Raw genomic sequence first — 18,934 nt, 5'->3', positions numbered from 1 at the left:
AAGTTTTAAGTTATTGGGTTTATATATCTTCTCCTAGTATTTTCTTCAAGTGATTTAAAATAGTAAATAAAATGTTCAGTGCCCATGGTAACTTTATCAGGTAAAAGGATGAGAAAGGAGATCCAAGAAACAGTGTGTCATGGGACAAAGGTATAAATGGCACATGGTTTTCAGGTAACAATAAACTATAGGGTTTGAGAAAATCTAATCATACACTAACACACTGATACTGGATATGGTAGCTTGGTACAGACTCTAAAATTTTATAAGGGAAGGGAATTATTAGATTTTTGTTCTAGAAAGGTAATTTTGGTGACTATGGGGAGAAAAGTTATGAGAAAGCAAGGGGTAAGACCATGGGTGTCAGGCTAGGAAGACAGTATTCAACTACCACTAAAGTCAAAGTGTAGCTTGATGGTTCTGAATTAAGACCATGGCTGTGGAAATGGAGAATGAAGAGGTAATCAGAAGAAAATCAATATTTGGTCAAAGAAGCACTTGAAAACATGTTTCAAGATATTTTGAGATATTGTTGTACTTCTGTTTCAGAGGTTTTCTCAGTTCTTGGGCAGTCCCTCACCCTCCTGTGAGGGACTAGTACATCCTTCTGTGCCAAGTGCCAAGCATGGTATGGCACTGGAGACAGAGGAACTTTATTTGAAATATTGTCCTGTCAGTTACTAAATTTGTGACCGTTTGACTCTATTGCACAGTTTACTGAGCCTTTGCTTCAGAATCAAAAAGTAGAGAAATAATTATGCCATACTCACAAGTACTTTAGGTATATTAAAACATATTATATGTATGAAATATTTGATAATGTATAAATTGCTATATACAATTCTACTGAGAATAGAAGAAAATAAATTTATATATAGGTCAACTTTTTATTTATTCCTATTAATAAATTATCCTGATACTTATCCTCTGTCTATAAATGTATTCAGAATTATTTAAAACATTTTTGGGGTCTGTTTTGTGGATTTTATGGTGTAAGTGTCTCAACTCCAATACGGCAAATGTGAGGAAGTAAATAAATTCATTTTTTAAGGATTATTGCATTTTTCTGCCCCCTGGCTGACCTATGACATAATTATAGTTTAGATAACTAAAACCAGTGCCTATATTTTGTGTCTACCTCTCTGTTTCTAATTAAACATTTTGTCTATCTAAGTGTCACTGTGGAAGGCAATAAATTAATTCCTTCAGATATGTTTCCAACTGATATTGAATAATATGGCAATCATTCCATTTTATTTGCTTTTAATGTTGTCACTTTCATAGTGAATACAGGAAGTGATGACAGGGTGTCAGGGAAGGCATTTTAGGAAAATGGGTTGCTTCCTTCTAATCCACATAAAAGTAAAGAAGAAAATGCCACACAATTGCAGGGTTTCAATTATTGGTGAGTATTTCTGCATAATTCAGTTGCCTATATAAATTTTTCCTAACTTTTCCAAGATAAAATAATAAATATTGTATATGTTTATCACTTTATGGTCAAAATAAAGTTATTTCAAAACAATATAGTTTAAAAAAAAAGCTGTTGAATCTGGACATGTAGGCAAAAAAAGATATGCAAATGTCTAAAACGTATGAGAATATATTCAACTAAGATTCAAGTAAATAAAATATATATAATTTCTACCAGTTAAATTCTCAAATTAAATAATTTTTTGAAGAATATGATGAAATGGCATTATATACAGCTGTTGATTAAAGTGATACCAAGCTCTGAATAATAGCTTCCTGGTCTATCTCTAGAGACTTTAATATGTTTATGGCTCTTGTCCTATTATTTAATTTTTAATATTGCATTTTAAATAAATAATCAAATGCCCAAATATCACCTAATTGTATGATCAGAAAATCTGTTTTTATTCAAATCTGAAAACAACTCAAAGTTTATTAAGATTATATTTATTTTGGTATGCTTGAATTAGCCATTTTGAAGGTTTTAAATGGAGTGGAATGTGAAGTGTGGAAAAAGGATAAAATAAATACTAGCACATTACATGGCATATTTCAAGTAAATCACACTGCATTTAAAAATAAAATTCCATCACCTCTAATCTACATATTCAGAATAAAATCAATTTTAATATTTTATCTTCCCAACTCTTTACTCTTTTCTGTATCATATATTGTCTCTCACAATTACAATCTAAGATAAAGCAATAGGTAACCATGACAGATTCTTAAGCAAAGGCATACAAATAAGTTTTGCTAAAAGAATGCCAATAAACACCACTACCATTGCAGAGAATTTTCTGCAATGGTCTATAAATCTAGACTGTTTTAAACAGTGGCCAGAAGCCACATGTGGCAATTAAGATTTGAAATGTGGGTAATTATTTCCTTTAAACTTAAATGTAATCACCTATGCCTCATGGCTATCATGTTGGACAGAATAGCTCTAAATTGTGAGTGAAAAAAAACTAAATGAAACAATGTGGGGGAGATAAAGTAGTAACAAAAGTTAAATAGGCTATGAAGATTGAATGTGGAACAATAAAAGTTAATGGTTAAAAAAAACAATTAAAAGTAAAATTGTAAGGACAGTACTGAAGAAAATATCAGGACAGATGGATGAGTAGAAATAGGAAAATGCTCAGGAGGAATGTAGAAGCCAAAACCATTCAGTCATGGAAGGTTGAGGAAAATCATTAAAAACCAATTCACCACAAAAGAACAGATGCTTTACTATTTGTTTTTATTTACCACTAATCAAGTTTGCATGCTTGCTTTTTCCTAATAAAAATGTATAACTAGGTTAATTCTAATTTCCTAATGCATTTTGGGGAAAGATTTCATTAAAAATGTTATGCAAACTGAAATTCTAGTAGATTTTATAATTCACTACCAACTCTAATTATTTACTGTCTTACTTTTTATCAAGTTCACTCCTGTTATACTAGTGGGTTTTTTTAGTATGTGTGTGTCTTGGCATTATGTAAAAAGTTCTATATCAATTTTATACAAGGTGATTCATACAAACATCAATTTTATATCCCTCATTTTTTACCTCTCAGTCATATAGTTATATTGGTATTAATTAGTATGGGTTTCTACAGTAATTTTTTAACCTGTTTTATTATTATAGTAAATGTAAAACATAAAATTGCATTTCCTACACATAGTAAATACATATAATAAATACAACTCTACTAATTAATTTTTGGGTCATTTTCAATTTATTTATAGATATGACTTCAGCCATGTTTTATCAGTTTCTGCTGCAAGATAATTCCCAGTGAGTAAACAGAAAAAAAGGTACTCAAAGGTAATTTTGTTTCTCTAAAATATAATAATATTTACATATTTAATAGATTATAAGTAACACTTAAACTGTATAGCTTCATACAAGTGGCTTTGAGGCTTTGTGGTTTTGCTTGTTGAATACATACATATATATATATCACATATACATATAAATATATACTATATATAATTTTGTTGCATTCTTATAGTTTTTTAAATTTGAAATATAATAAATGATAATCACAAACAAAATAACCAGTTTTAAAGTAAAAAGTCATGGCTTCAGTTGATCTCTCTCTATAGCTAACAATTTTAATAGGTCACGATGGATTCTTCCAAACCTTACTCAACAAACATATATACACAGTTTTTATTGCAATGATATTCTTTACCTTTTTATTCAACTGTCCATTTTCACTGTATTTTTCATTGACTTCTTTCCTTGCTTGTCAATATATGGACTTTAATGACTAGGTCGTATTCCACAGCATGCACAAGCCATATTCTATTTAACCAATGCCCGAGTGATAAATATTTAGATTATTTTTTATATTTAGATATTAAAAAGCAAGGAAGACCCATGGAAACTTTTGTGCCTATATCCTTGCACACATGTGTGATTGATTCTTGGAATATACTATTAAAAGTGAAACAGCTGATACAAACAATAGTCATGCTTTAAATTTTGTTCTCAAATTTCTGTAGCATTTTAATTCTAACTAGTTATATGTTCAACCTCATTTTTCCCTGAGCTGACAATAAACTTTACAATAAGACAATTTTAAATGAGAATATCATCTTATATTTTTATTATATGTCTGATTATTAAAGTGATTGAACATCTGTTCATATATTCATTAAATAATTTACAAAAGGGCTTCCCTGGTGGCGCAGTGGTTGAGAGTCCACCTGCCGATGCAGGGGACACGGGTTCGTGCCCCGGTCCGGGAAGATCCCACATGCCGCGGAGCGACTGGGCCCGTGAGCCATGGCCGCTGAGCCTGCGCGTCCGGAGCCTGTGCTGCGCAACAGCAGTGAGAGGCCCGCGTACCACACACACACACACAAATTAGTATTTGTTTTGCTTTGTGTTCTGTTGTTTCCTTCTTTCTACGTATTTTTCCTGTTTTTGAGTTTTTTACTCAAGTAGTGAACAAATTTATCCAACAGCAATTATTGAATAGTCAGATGTCTTCCCATTACTTTGAAAAGACACATTTCTTCAGTTAAATATCTCATAGCTTGCTCTTTTTGTTATGCTAAATTGCCTTCTTGTGCACCAGTTCAATGGTGGTGAAATATATTTTCTTTATTTTACATATTGATCTATTTTGAAGCAAACTAAACTATATTATCCTGCCCTCTATTGAAAAAAAGTTAACCTTGAGATTTTCCAGGGTAATTATTTCAGTATCTTTTAATTTTTTCATAATTACCATTCTCTTCCATTTTTATACTTATTTTTGAAGTATAATCTGTACTTTTAATCTGCATTTTCCCCCAGACTACAAAGGGTTTTATGTGTTTGTTATTGAATTGCAAGGGCAAACTGGAAAAGTAGAATTTAGAACTTCATCAATAAAATTTAAAAAAATCTTAATTTTCCTCCTAAAAGTTGCCTGTATTACTCATTTCCTAGTTTCTCAATCTACACAAGAGTCATCCTAGCTGGTAATTTGTCTGGGCATATTACTCTCTTTCTGTATATTATATCAATTGGGGAAACGTGAAAGTTAACCTGTATCATCCCTATAGGGATAGACCCTCCCCTCACTTAGAACCAAGTTTGATGGAATTTTATTGCATTCCCTCTAAAGTACACTCATTTAGTTTCTTGGACATCTCCTCCTGGAGTGTATTGCTAAATTTCAGCAAAATATATAATTATTCCCCAAACAATTAACAGTAGTAGGCTGATCAGTTATTCTGATAATCTATTCAAGAAATTCTGCCCATTTTTCAGTGTATTATTAATTTCAGTCACAAGGATAGGCTATATTTAGACTACATTTCTTAATCAGATCATATCTAATCTACCTCTAATTAGACTTCTATTGTGATACTATAGAACTATTTGCCAAATCCATGGGGGGTATTGCCATAAAAATTATAAAAAGCAAATATTATAAAAAGCAAACAGACAGAAATGATAAATCTGCTGCCCTCTGGAGATGCTACCCTTGTGACTAATACTAGAGGTATCAAAACAAGGGTAAACAAGTTAAAACACTATATATCTTTAAAGGAATGCATCCAAAAACTATAGTGAACAATTATCATAAGGTACCTGCCAAGCACCTGAAATCTTTTTCTATATTTAGTGAAATTCTACCAAAAAAGGATTGATGAGACTCACCTCACACTATAGAAAGAAAATACAATAATTCAGTAGGTTTTATTGTTTCCCATTATCCACTGCCTTCAGTATAAAAGGATTTTACAACTTTTGTAAAATTGCTTTAAGTGACTCTTTATGGCAGTTTAATTTCCTGCCTTATTAACAGCATACTTGGCCGTGTAACCTGCTTCCATCAACGAACTGTGAACAGAAGTGATTATATGAAATGTCAGAGCAGAAGCCTCCACAGATATCACATCATTCTGCTCTCTCACTCTAAGTCCTAAAATGAGAGCGCATAAGGAGTAGAACCTCAGTTAACACAAAACTGGCCTGTAAATCAAGATATATAGTACCTTGTTAAAATTGGGAGAGGGGGTTATATTTGTTGCAGCATAAACAGAGGAAGCTATCAATACACTTGATGTCCTACCTAATGTATGGACATGACACATAACCTCAACCCACTGAAACCACTCATGAAGTAGGAGATAGTGACATACATGCAGAACAAGTAGAGAATACGTTCTGCTGGCAGTGGTAGCTGGATTAGCCATGTGCATTTTCCAGGGGAAAAAGTATCTATTTCTTGATGCTGGCAACAGAAGCAACAGTGAGAGCTTTCCTCTAGGCACAGTTTTGACTGCAGCTTCAGCTTCTGTTTAGGCTCTGTTCTTCCAAATCTAGCATCTCATCAATTTCTGTGAGCTAACCAATAACCTCCATGCTTAAATCACACAGTTTCTGGGCCTTTCAAATAAATATCAACTGTTCCAAAAATTGTCAATAAAAAGAGGTTGTGAGCAATCATTCAGGGAAATGGAAACAATCTATTATTGACTGTCCATGTTAAAGATGAAGGCATTTTACCAAGTTCATAGATACAGAGGACAGATTGGTGGTTGCCAGAGGTGCAGAGTGGGAGGTGGAGAAATGGGTGAGGGGAGTCAAAATTCACAAACTTCCAGTTATAAAACAAATAAATCAGGGGGATGTAATGTACAGCATGGTGACTATAGTTAATAATACTGTATTCCGTATCTGAAAGTTGCTAAGATAGTAGATCTTTAAAGTTCTCAAGAGAAAAAAATTCTGTAACTATGTATGGTGACATATGTTAACTAAACTTGATGATCATTTCACAATATGTACAAATATAGAATCATTTTGTTGTACATCTGCAACTAATATAATGTATATCAATTATGCCTCAATTTTAAAAAAGAAGAATATGAAGACATTTAAATTCCACTAGTCTTTTTGGGTGATTCTCAGGCATCTTGGCCCACAACAGAAAAAAATTAAATTGTAATCTATGATCACCCAGAAAAAGGTGTACAAAGAAAGAAGATTTAAGCTACTGAATGACCACTGTCACAGAACAGTATGAAGAATATAAAATATTTAAGAACTGTGAGCTGAGGGAATTCTTCCAAAAGTGCTGAACAGCTTAAAAAAAGCAAACAAGGTATATTTCTTAAACATATTCCTCAAGGCAATGGCTGAAGCCTAAAGGCATTAGAAAACTATACCAAAGATCCACTTATTGTTTGGAGCAGCTGGGATGCAAAAGATTCAACAGAGTGGAAAGTTTGAATTTGTAGGTTGTCAAACAGCAACTTTGGTTCAACTTACTGACTAGGTAACTGGACTTTTTTGTTGATGTTTGTTTTTCTATCTCAATATCTGACCAAATTCCAAACATTCTGAAAGAAATCATCTTAATATGAAAAAATCCCTGAATCCTATCTTTTTTTTTTTTTGCGGTACGCTGGCCTCTCACTATTGTGGCCTCTTCCGTTGCGGAGCACAGGCTCCGGACGCGCAGGCTCAGTGGCCATGGCTCACGGGCCTAGCCGCTCCGCGGCATGTGGGACCTTCCCAGACCGGGGCACGAACCCATGTCCCCTGCATCGGCAGGTGGACTCTCAACCACTGCGCCACCAGGGAAGTCCTGAATCCTATCTCTTAAATGTTAAAATGCCACCTTCCAATTTCCCAGGGTCTTTGCTGATATTTTATACCAATCAGACATGTCTTCTTTAGAAATGGAATGAGAATTTACTAATCTTCAAAAATTCATTATTCCTTTCTCCATCCAGGTCAGATTCTTGATCATACAAAGATTTTATTGCTTCTGGTAATGGCAGAGTTGCATATAGTGGACTTACTCTCCAATAAATAGATATATGTGTGTGTGTGTGTGTGTATATATATATATATATATATGAAATATTACACACTAAAAATTAAAGGTACTGGAGTACTACCAAAAGACAAGCAGAAGCTGGAATTTGACTCTCAAAATAAAGAATTTGACTCTCAAAATAAAGAAACATCATTGGGTGAAATCTATACTGATATTTTTGTTCTCTAAGGAATAACCAGTAAATGTGGTATAGATTTGATAGAAATCAGGTAGAAATCCACATTCACAGGACAGACTTCATGCCTCTAAGTAGAAAGTAATGGCTGGAAGATGAAGAAAGGTGAGCAGAGATCTCAGCTACTGAAAACAAAAATTTGGAGACTAAATATAATCCCAAATTATAAAGGCTTGGAAAATACTCAAGTTATTCCATCAAAACCCCAGAAGGACTATGTTTTTGCAACAATAACTATACCAAGACTATGGATTCACTCTAACATTAAGAGTGAAGCATAAACAGATAATAGAATTAATGTATCCTAGCAGGGCTGATTAAGACAAAAATGGAGAAAATACTAAGTACCATTATTAAGAACGAAAGAGACATTACTTATAAATCCTTTACAGATTAAACACATAATAATGAGAAATTATGAACAATACTTTGCTAATTATATGAACAACTTAGATAAAACAGATAAATTCTTTTTAAAAGAATTGATGGAAAAAAATATTAATAACTCAATAGCAATCAAATAAGGTGAATAGTTAGTCCAAGACATTTTACTCAATGAAACATTATGTGTATATGTTTTTATATATTGTTTTCAAAGAATGATAGAGAAATCGTTATCAGATTATTCTGAACACCACAAAGGGAAGATTATCATCATAAAAATGAAAAAAAATAGAAAAAAATCAAAAACAGCAAAGATATAAATAAAATAAGTCGACTTACTTGAACCAGAAAAAATAAGAAAGCATGACAAAAATAGAATAGGAAATTAACAACAAGTAGGAAAGAAAAAAGAAGTATTTAACTTGTGTTGAACTCAAACTATAGCTATATTAAATAGAAGAAACAACTTTTAGGTGATAAACATTGTGTTTTCAAGGGGGGCGGTGGTGTGGGACTCAATAAATTGTATATATCTTCCCTGCCTGAGCTCTATAGAACTTAAGACATAAATTTTAAAAATAGAAGGAGAAACAAACTATCACCATTATTGCTGATAGAAAATAAGGAGACTTTAGGTCTGTATTCAAGGTGACCTTAATGATACTGAATACCATGTTTAGGTGGCCTTATCTACTCAATCATTGTGGGTAATTGTTTGGGGCTCATCTGCCCTCAAAGGTGAAGAGTGTAGAAAACATTATAGAACCTGTACATCTGTGACCAATGCTTTCTCAAGAGGATATAAGGATGAGGATGCCCTGTTCATCTTTCTAAATTTTCTAATTAGATACAATTTCACTTTACCAAAGTAAATAGTCATGAAGAGGTTAATTAGGACAGTACTTTGGAAAAGCTCATTTAAATGTAAAGTAGAAGTGGGGAAAAGACATTTATTCTACTATTCTACTTTATTTTCTTAGTCTTGGTTTTACCCATTAAACCTAACAAGAATGGGCTATTTGCCACAAAAGGGGATATCAGAAGTCTATCTGATCTCTACCTTCAAAGAAGTTGCTCTCCAAATACCAATGGCTATGGCTTTCAGAAGAACCAATGACCATGGAGGACAATTTCTATTTTGTTGCCCAAAGTCTCAAAAATAGTGCATTAATGAAATCAATTCTAAAACAGCTGAACCCAAGACTGAAAGTTCCCTTCCATTCCACAGTGTGTGTATTCTTTGCCAAATAAGAACATCAGAGGTTCTGCAGTACAGTGAAGGGATGACATTAAAATGAGTAAAAGGCAGTCTTTAAATACATACATACATACATACATACATACATACATACATACATATATATATATATATATATCAAACAACGATATGCCTCAATGCAAACTCCTTCTATAACCAAGTTTCTATGAGGTAATTAAACTTTAATTTCTAAGCACAATGAGAGAGAGAGAGAGACAGACAGACAGACAGACTAAACCAATCCCCAACTCCACAGGCGCTCTCTCAGGCAAAATTAATGTTGCCAAAGACAGGAGCAAGAACTTAGCGGGGTTAGAGTAAAGTGGGCTGGTTCAACGACACATATTTCATATCCCGTGAGATTCAGCTCAAATAGAAAAAAAAAAATTGACAAGAAGTTAATTTTGAGCACTGTGCATTGTCCATATGTGTGGAAAAAAAAATAATGGAAGCAAACTTTGTTTTCTTTTAGAGTTGAGTTAGAGACACGTACCATCTAGCAAATGTTTTAGATTAGTATTGTCACCAGTTATACTGAGGGACCTTCTTTCACTGTCTTTCATTATCAAAACTTCCACTTCTCTTATGCTCTGCGTTCCGAGAACCTAGAGCCGTTCCACTCTGGATCCACTTGCTGATGTTCCCTTTGCCATCTCTTCAGATAACACATTTGAGTCCTGTGCCCCCAGTGATGTTTCCACTGCCTTTTGTTACAGATTTTTTAAGTCTGTAAAACCAAGGAGTGTTTCTTCTTTATCCTCACATTTATTTCTACTGTAGAACTGCCCTCAATAGGTTCCTGAATTGAAGCTGTGATAAATGTTTCTGAAGCTTGAGTCCCAGGAGTCCTGTAGGTTCCTGGAATTTAATGACTTCCTTTCTTTATTTTTCCTTTTTTTATCTGATCGAGACATGGTTTTTCTAGCACTCACTTACACATTTGATATTTTGGTGTCTCTCACCCTAGAAATATGAAGTCAAATCCTCATGTTTCTCCCAGAAGCATCTATTATTCAAACATAGCTTGTCTACCTTTTTATCCCTTAACACTTCCACCAACAAAATATTTTTCCATTGGTCCAGTCAGGCATATACTTAATAGATAATTATCTTGCCTGAATCTCCTTTAGTATCTTTCATCTATTTGTGCCCTTCTAAGGCTTACTTCTATTGTATAATTTCTCCAACATTACTCAGAGTGCCAGCAATATATCAGTATCTACATCTGCAGTAACTTTATCACCTTGAAAACATCTAATATTGCTCTAATTATTTTATACTAACCTTCATCTGAAGCTTGTACAGATACTCTATAATCACTTTTTATAGCTCTTACCAGCCTCTAAGGATGATCTCCATGTAATAATGAAATCTTCTGTCATTTCTCTAATGTTCTCTTTTGTAGCAGTTTAGCATGACACTTTTTTCCTTTTATTTTCTAGGTTTGGCATGTATATTTTAAAAGTAAAGACCTCACTTTTGCTCTGCCAACAGGAGAAAGTTAGCTGTTTTGCAATTTAAAAGCCATTCTGCACACTGATATTTAAAGGGCACATAAGGACTTCTTTCTTGTAAAATAAAGATTTGCTTCAGCCAAGCCTGTTTAGGAAAAGCTGTGCCTAAATAATAAGCTGTGACAGGCTGCACCCTGAGAACCTTCCTGCCTTTAGGGACACTTGCCTTGTTAAGGTCCCTCTGGTCCTTGTCCCTTAATTTATGCTTCTGCCTCTCTATAAAGAGACAATCACTTGTAGATAAATCTTTGATATGTAAGAGCCACTAAGATTAAAACACCCTGTGGTCAGGTTAAAGACCTTCACCCTAGTACTGAGAAAAACAAAAAAAACAAATCACAAACATAAGAACTTCTTTGGTCTAAAATAAGCTTCTAAAAACACGTAAGAAAAAAATACATATCTGTCAAAACATAAAGTTCTAACAACAGTGCCATGCTTCGGTCTCCACCAAATTCTCTCCATACAAATATTGTGGTTTCCTGAATTCTACTATTTTTGTTTGTTTTTTCTCATTGCTAGCCCTGTGTGGAGGACACTAAGGAGTTTCAGCTATTAGCACCCATCTTCCCTACCCAATCTGTAATATAAAACCGTGGAGTCAGAGATGAGGTTAAAAACACCAATTTGAAGACTAAGAGCCCAGTGCAGGGTTGGGACTTCCCCTTCGGTACTCTCCTCTTCTGCTTGGACCAGATGGATTCAGATCTCTTTGTTATTCTCTCCAAATTTACTAAAGTAAATTACTCTACTTTCCCCAGGTAAGAAGAGATAAAAGGGTGGATGGAGGTCAGGAATGTGTTTGGAGAAGAAATCTCTTCTTAGAGAAATCAAGAATAGAAAATCAAACAAATAAACAAAAAACAGGCAAAGAAATGCCTTGTAAATAGAAACTAGAAACAAAGAGAGCATATGTTAATATCATAAAACAACAGACAATTCAACAGTTAATATCATAAAATATGGAATATTGGCAGAGGAGGGTCAGATAATATAAATTATTAGTGAGAATTTCAGAAAACTGAACCAACTAGGAACTGCTGGTTGAAGCATGAACTGTGATAGCCTCTTTGGAAAGCATTAGGACAGTAATAAATTAAATTAAGTCTGCATCTACCTTACAGTTCAGAAATTCCATCCTTGAGTTTTTGCTCTAGAGAAATTTACATACTGGGTCATGTGTCATATACAGAAATGGCAGAGAAAACTGGCTTGTAAGAACGAAAAATGTTAGCTGTGTATCCTAGAATTATACAGCATTTAGAAACAATAAATTAGAGGTACATACATCACCATGCACTCATTTTTAAAAATGTAGTTCTTGATGAAACATGAAAGACACAGAATCTATAGAGCCATATAATTTATGTTTATTATAATACATAAACACTCAAGACAATGCTATCTATTTTATGAGGATATATGCAATCCACACATGTCTCAAGCAGTAGTATAAAGGCCTAGGGGAACAGGAAAACAAAAAAGGAGTCTTGCAATGATCTGTGAGATTAATTTGCCCATGAATCAGAAAAGTAGTCAAGGATCATCACCAGACATCCCCCACAAATAAACTGTAAACAACACCAAAAGATGAACATCCAAAAGAAAAATATACAAGTCATAAACTCAGGAAAATCATAATGGAAATACAGTGCCAATGAATATATTAAGTAATTCTCAAAATCACTACTGATTGGAGCAATGCAAATAAAAACAATAAGGTATCAGGTTTTAACATTACATTTGGTAAAATAATTTAAAGATAAGAAAGTATAACATGTTTGCAAACTTGTCTGTGAAATCAGTGCTGTTTTTCTCTGCTGGTGAAACTGTAAATTACAATACTCATTTTGGAGGGAAAGAGGAAAATAATGGAAGAATTAACAGGCAATTCCATTACTAGTTCTTATCATATGCATATGCATAGGGCATAGAAAGTATAAGAATACCCATTGTAACTTTGATTATAATAGTGGATAATTAAAAAAAATAGATGTTCATTATATGAACAATTAAATAAATTGAAGTATACCTACTATTTAACAGTAGTTAAAATGAATACAATAGATATGTATCATAGAAATAGATATGTAACATAGAAAGTTTCATAAGATTGGCAATATAGTTTTATTTTTAGTTTTATTTTATATAGTTTTATTTTACATAGCAAAACAATATATTTTCATGGGTACACATGTCTGTAAATATATATTGCCTAGAAGAAAGAATATCATACTGGAAAAAAATATATCTCGCAAGGGGAATGCAATTGAATTTATTTAAATGGAACTACATAGAAGGCAATTAAACACATGTTGAATTAAAAATAAAAGAAAAAATAACACTGAGGTGAATTAAGTTAAGAAATAGGGAGAAAGATTTAATTTCTTCTCTTTCTTTTATTGACTTAACTGTAATGCACACAGTTAACAATATTTTCAGAACTCATCTGTAATGTGGATGCTCATATTCTCCTGTGCTACTTACTGGCTGTGCCCAGGCAAGGATAAACGTTATTCTAACACATTGATTTACCTGGTGCGTTAGGATAGACTAGGTTATGCCAGTATAACAATTAACTTTTAAATCTTTTTGCTTACAAAACTAAGGTGTATTTCTCACCTATCCCACGTGTCTTTCCTAAGTCAACTGCATCTTATCTTCACTTAAGAACCTATGCTGATGGGACTGCCCAAGCATAGAGAAAATAAGACAAACCATGCCCTGGTTCTTAAAGTTTCTGTTCAGAAATGTCACATTTCTGCCCATATTTAATTGGCTAAAGTAAGTTATGTGGCAATCTTGAAACTATTGGAGTAGGGAAGTATCATTCTTTCCTGGGGAAAAGCAGTGAATAATTTTTAATCATAGTACAATCTAACTTAACTGGTTTATGAAAGTAGTTTGAACTATACAGAAATAAGAGTTCTAAAAGCAGATTCAGGGACTTCCTTGGTGGTCCAGTGGCTAAGACTCTGCATGTTCACTGCAGGGGGTGTGGGTTCGATCCCTGGTTGGGGAACTAAGATCCCACATGCCGCATGGTATGGCCAATAACAATAAATAAATAATTGCAAGCAGATTCATTTAATTCAGCACTTTAAAAATATTCTAAAACAGTTGTAAAATGCTGTATTAACACAAGTTGCATTATAACAAGTGAACATTAGAATCACTTTATGTGTGAGCTATAAGCAACACCATTTGCAGACAGTGATGACAATGCTTTGTGACTTATGGCATCAGAGCTGGGAGGGTGGTGAAATCTGACCATTTACTGCAGTTCTTGGGGAGACTGCTAATTGTTTTATTTTCTGTGTATTATGAATTGTTCTGGATAATGGATACTGTCAAAGATAAACACAGCCGGACGTTAGCTAATATGGTAAAAGCAGACTATTCAGTAACTATGGACAGTAGGGGAAAGTGATGAGCTCCCCTGCAATTTGTGCAGAGTTTGATCCCAGAGGATGAAAATGATGGTTACCAGGACCTGGAGAGTGAGGGAATTAGGCAGATGTCGATAAAAATACAAACTTGCAACTAGAAGATAAATAACTTCTCAAGATCTGATGTACATCCTAGAGATTACAAGTCAACAATACTGTACTGAATACTTCAAAATTGCTATAAGACTAGCTCTGAAATGTTCTCACCATAACAAAGAAATAATTATGTGATATTATAGACATATTAGCTGACTCTACAGTGATAATCATATTACTATATATGTGAATCAATCAACAGGTTTTACACCTTAAACTTACACAATGTTACACGTTAATTATATCATTAATTAATTAATTGAGAACGAAGCAGTAGGGAGGGGAAATGGCAAGGCCTTGAACAGAATCAGGAAAGGGAAAAATTTTAAAAAGCAGCAAGGAGAGCTTGGTCCATGGGAAACCTATCTGAGTTTGCTAACCTGTGCTTATGGAAGTTAGCTCACACCCTCTCAGGACTGGGAGACAGAGGTCCTTATCATCAGGTGTTGCCTGGAACACACAGTAAATTATTTTGGCAGCCTGGAGTTTTCTCAGGCAGGCTAGTATCATCCTAGTGATACAGACTTGAGGTGTTAGAAATTATGCTAGCGTTTGTTTAAATCCATATAAGCCAAGTTTAGGCCTAGCCAAGATGAGCGGCCGCATGGCACAGGGAGATCAGCTCGGTGCTTTGTGACCACCTAGAGGGGCGGGATAGGGAGGGTGGGAGGGAGACGCAAGAGGGAAGAGATACGGGGATATATGTATAGCTGACTCACTTTGTTATAAAGCAGAAACTAACACACCATTGTAAAGCAATTATACTCCAATAAAGATGTTAAAAAAAACAAAAAAAAGATGAGGACTCAGAGGAGCGTGACTAGATTGTGGTCCAGGAGAGACTGCTTGTAAACACCTGCATACGGAAAGTTTTCTGTTGCATCTCAGGAAGAAAAAACTTACTTTTATAATTTTCTCTCAAAAAATGAGATTATCTATTTTAACATTTAACAGAATCGTGTAATTATGTGGATTTGATCCTATATATCCTATTTATCATTGTTCCTCTCATATTCTAATCGGATATAAAATTCATTAAGAAGAGATTTATCCCGTTTTATAGTTACCTGAGATTATTTATACTATTCATTTTTATGCCTCGTTAGTCCATCCCCACTGATGGATAACAATTCTGAGTTATTGAATAATCATTCTATTATGTGCACATTACTTTTTTTTTTTGTACTTTATCTGATTAATTGGCTAAAGGTCATGGTTTGTGCCATTACTAACAAAAAACTGGCTGAAGATAGGACCTTGATAAATACCTTAAATTATTAAAGAGAAATTAAATCATCTACATTTGCCAAAATATTTAGAAGACTGTAATTTGCCTCCTTTCCTTAATACAGAAAGACTTCTGAAGTCAAAACTGGCCTATGACCATTCCTAAAAACAAAATAAAGCAAATCAATCAAACACAAATCAACGACAAAAAATTTCCTCTTATGTTTCCAGTTAGTCCCAGGGTTCTACGGCAGGGGAGATTCATGACACAATTCTATTATCCTAGGGAAACTGAAACAACACTGAATTACTGGGGCAATTGTCAGCTGTTCTTCTAAGTGAAGAAAATCTCCTGCTTCACCTCCCTCTAATAGTTCTTTCCCAGAAATAGAGTTTTCAGAAAATAGCTTCAGAAATCCATGCATCCTGTGTGTTCCTCTGTGACCATTTTAACCTCTTCTTTCCTCTGGTGATTAAGGTTGAGCGTTGAACACATAATGCTGGTGGCCCTTTTCCTGACTTCACCCTCACATGTTCAATATTTCCAAATTAAATATACTTTCAGTTCAATGAAAAGTAGAAAAGGAATTATCCTAAAATCAACTCACTGTATGGTTCACACTTTAAACAAGGTTTGAAATGACTTTTCAACCCTGGCTACTCTTAGAGGGAAAGAAATCCAAAATGCAGCTATACACATTAGTCCCATTACTTTAGAAGACACAGCTAGTTAAAGTCTTTTAACAGGCAGGAATGTATTTATATTCGAATAGCCCCATGAGTCCCATATTAGACAGAACTGAATCTGGCAAAAGGAATATTTGTCATGTCTGAAATAACATTAAAAACGATCATACACCCAGTAAAACACATTCTACCTAACTGGATGATATTTTTTTTTCATGAGAGATAAGCAAACTAGGGCATTTGAGTTCTTGTATTACAATTCCTGCTGGGGTCAAGATGACACTACTCTTCCCCCTTTCCTTTACTTCACTGTGCTTACTTTCTTGCACTTTCTCCAGCGTTTCTTCTGACTTACTCATGCTCGTCCTAGGTCTGAGCCACACAAGTTGCTCATAGACAAAGATGACGCTAAGGGAGAAAGACGCTCCTCATCTGGGGGGTGGTGTGTGTGCGCACCATGTGTGCATGCACAAGTCAACTAAAAGTGCTTAGTTTTGCTTTAATTTTGAGATTGAAAGTTATTTGCCTTTCCTTTCTTTCCTTCCAAATTGAGCAACTGACATAAGTAGCCAAATGAAGAATAAACAGTATCTGAGTTAATATTGGTAAATTAGTAAGCTTGATAGCATAGTGGAATTTATCCCCAAAGCGAATATAGGGTTTCTTTACTTTGCAGACTTAACTCTAGATCTTGGAAGACACTGGCAGGAAAGACATTGACACAACTAATTTTATGGATGCCTGTGGTTTGTCTTGTAAACCCATGTGTCAGCAGCAAAGAAAGCATCAGAAAAAGATAATAAATAGGCCTAAATGTCCATGTGAATCCACTGGTTCTATCCTTTAATTTGCCTGGCTCTCTTTTTTCCTGGGTACTCAGAATTATAAGGGTAAGTAGAATCAAGTTTCCTTCCTCACAATATTTTAAGGAGATTAAATTATACTAATAATTTCCTATTTTATGGACTATACTTTAGAGGATGCCATAATGACTGTACTTGTTAAATATATCCTAAAATATATAGAAGATAATTTTTAATTAACAATTTCAAAAAGAATAACAATAAAATGGATGAAATACTATACTATGTAATGCGAAGAGCGTTAAGTAGAAAAAGCTTATCATTGTCAAATATACCTAAATGGGAACAACATTAAGTTTACAGACAGAAAACATATGGAAGATTTTCATGTTCAAGTATTAGAACCAGTTTGAAAACATACTGTAGAATATAACATTTTTGGAAATGTTTTTGCTTAGGAACCAATTGCCTTTATAAACATAGTACTCTACATCTGGGTCCAGTTCTAATCACACATTATGTTTTATTATTATTTTATTATTATTCACTTATTATTCCCTTGAGGTTGTAATCAAGGGAAGCAAAACACTTCTCACACCTAAGTATAATTTGCCTACTTGTTAGTTTTTAAAATCAGCATATGGTTTTTAGTTAGTTTGAAAATGCATTTTTATAACTTAAACTTTTCATTGTATTTCCAAAGTAGTAATTTCACTATAAAAGTTGCAGGAATTCAAGATATTAATTGTTATCTAATTCAATCTTCCATCAAATGAAGGAATCATTTTTTCAACTTTCGAGATGTATTATTTCCCTTTTTGCCTCTTATTCTCACCTTGGTACCCTCTATCATTTCATAAGCATCAATCACATGGATGGCTTAGTAGGTTTATGCTGTCATGACACATACTGTTCCACTTAGATTCTTTCTGTTTTATTTTTCCATCAGAAATGCTATGCCCTTTCATTGCATCTAGTCATGAAAAGTTAGAGTGATTTGTTTTGGCTTGTTTCCCCAGTAATACCAAACAGATGAAACTTTAAATTCATATTAGTTGCATTTATTTTGCATATTGCATATTAGTGGACTTTTAAAAGATATTAATGTACTCTGCCATCTTCTTTAATATTTCTCCCTGATTTACTAGATATTTTCATCTTCCTTATTTATTACATAGTCTTTATTTTTCATTATTTTGAGATCTTTGTCCTCGTTTCCAAAATGTTTCCCTTTCATTCAAGTATTTTTTTCTTCCAGTTTTATTGAGATAAAATTGACACAGAGCACTGTATAAGTTTAAGGTAATAATAGCATTTAGCAGCATAATAGTTTGCCTTACATATTTCATGAAATTATCACAATAGGTTTAGTGAACATGCATCATCTCATATAGATACCACATTGAAGAAACAGAAAAAAAATGTTTTTCCTTGGGATGAGAACTCAGGATTTATTCTCAACTTTCATATATAATATACAGCAATGTTAGTTATATTTATCATGTTGTACATTACATCCCTAATACTTATTTA

At 33.7% G+C, this 18,934-nt stretch overlaps 1 pseudogene across 1 annotated transcript in view; it reads left to right on the top strand.

Annotated features, from left to right (window-relative positions):
- The first annotated feature begins 433 nt into the window (after positions 1–433).
- Positions 434–18,934, top strand: part of LOC309820961 (UBX domain-containing protein 2A-like) — an 83,932-nt pseudogene continuing 65,431 nt past the window's right edge. Inside the window, exons 1-2 of the transcript in view lie at positions 434–460; positions 550–628. The product of the transcript in view is annotated as a UBX domain-containing protein 2A-like (transcript). The remainder of the gene's footprint in view (positions 461–549; positions 629–18,934) is intronic.

This window comes from Grampus griseus (assembly GCF_964374135.1).
Source record: "Grampus griseus genome assembly, chromosome: 3".
Classification (NCBI taxonomy): Eukaryota; Metazoa; Chordata; class Mammalia; order Artiodactyla; family Delphinidae; genus Grampus; species Grampus griseus.
This window is presented reverse-complemented; position numbering and strand designations above follow the sequence as displayed.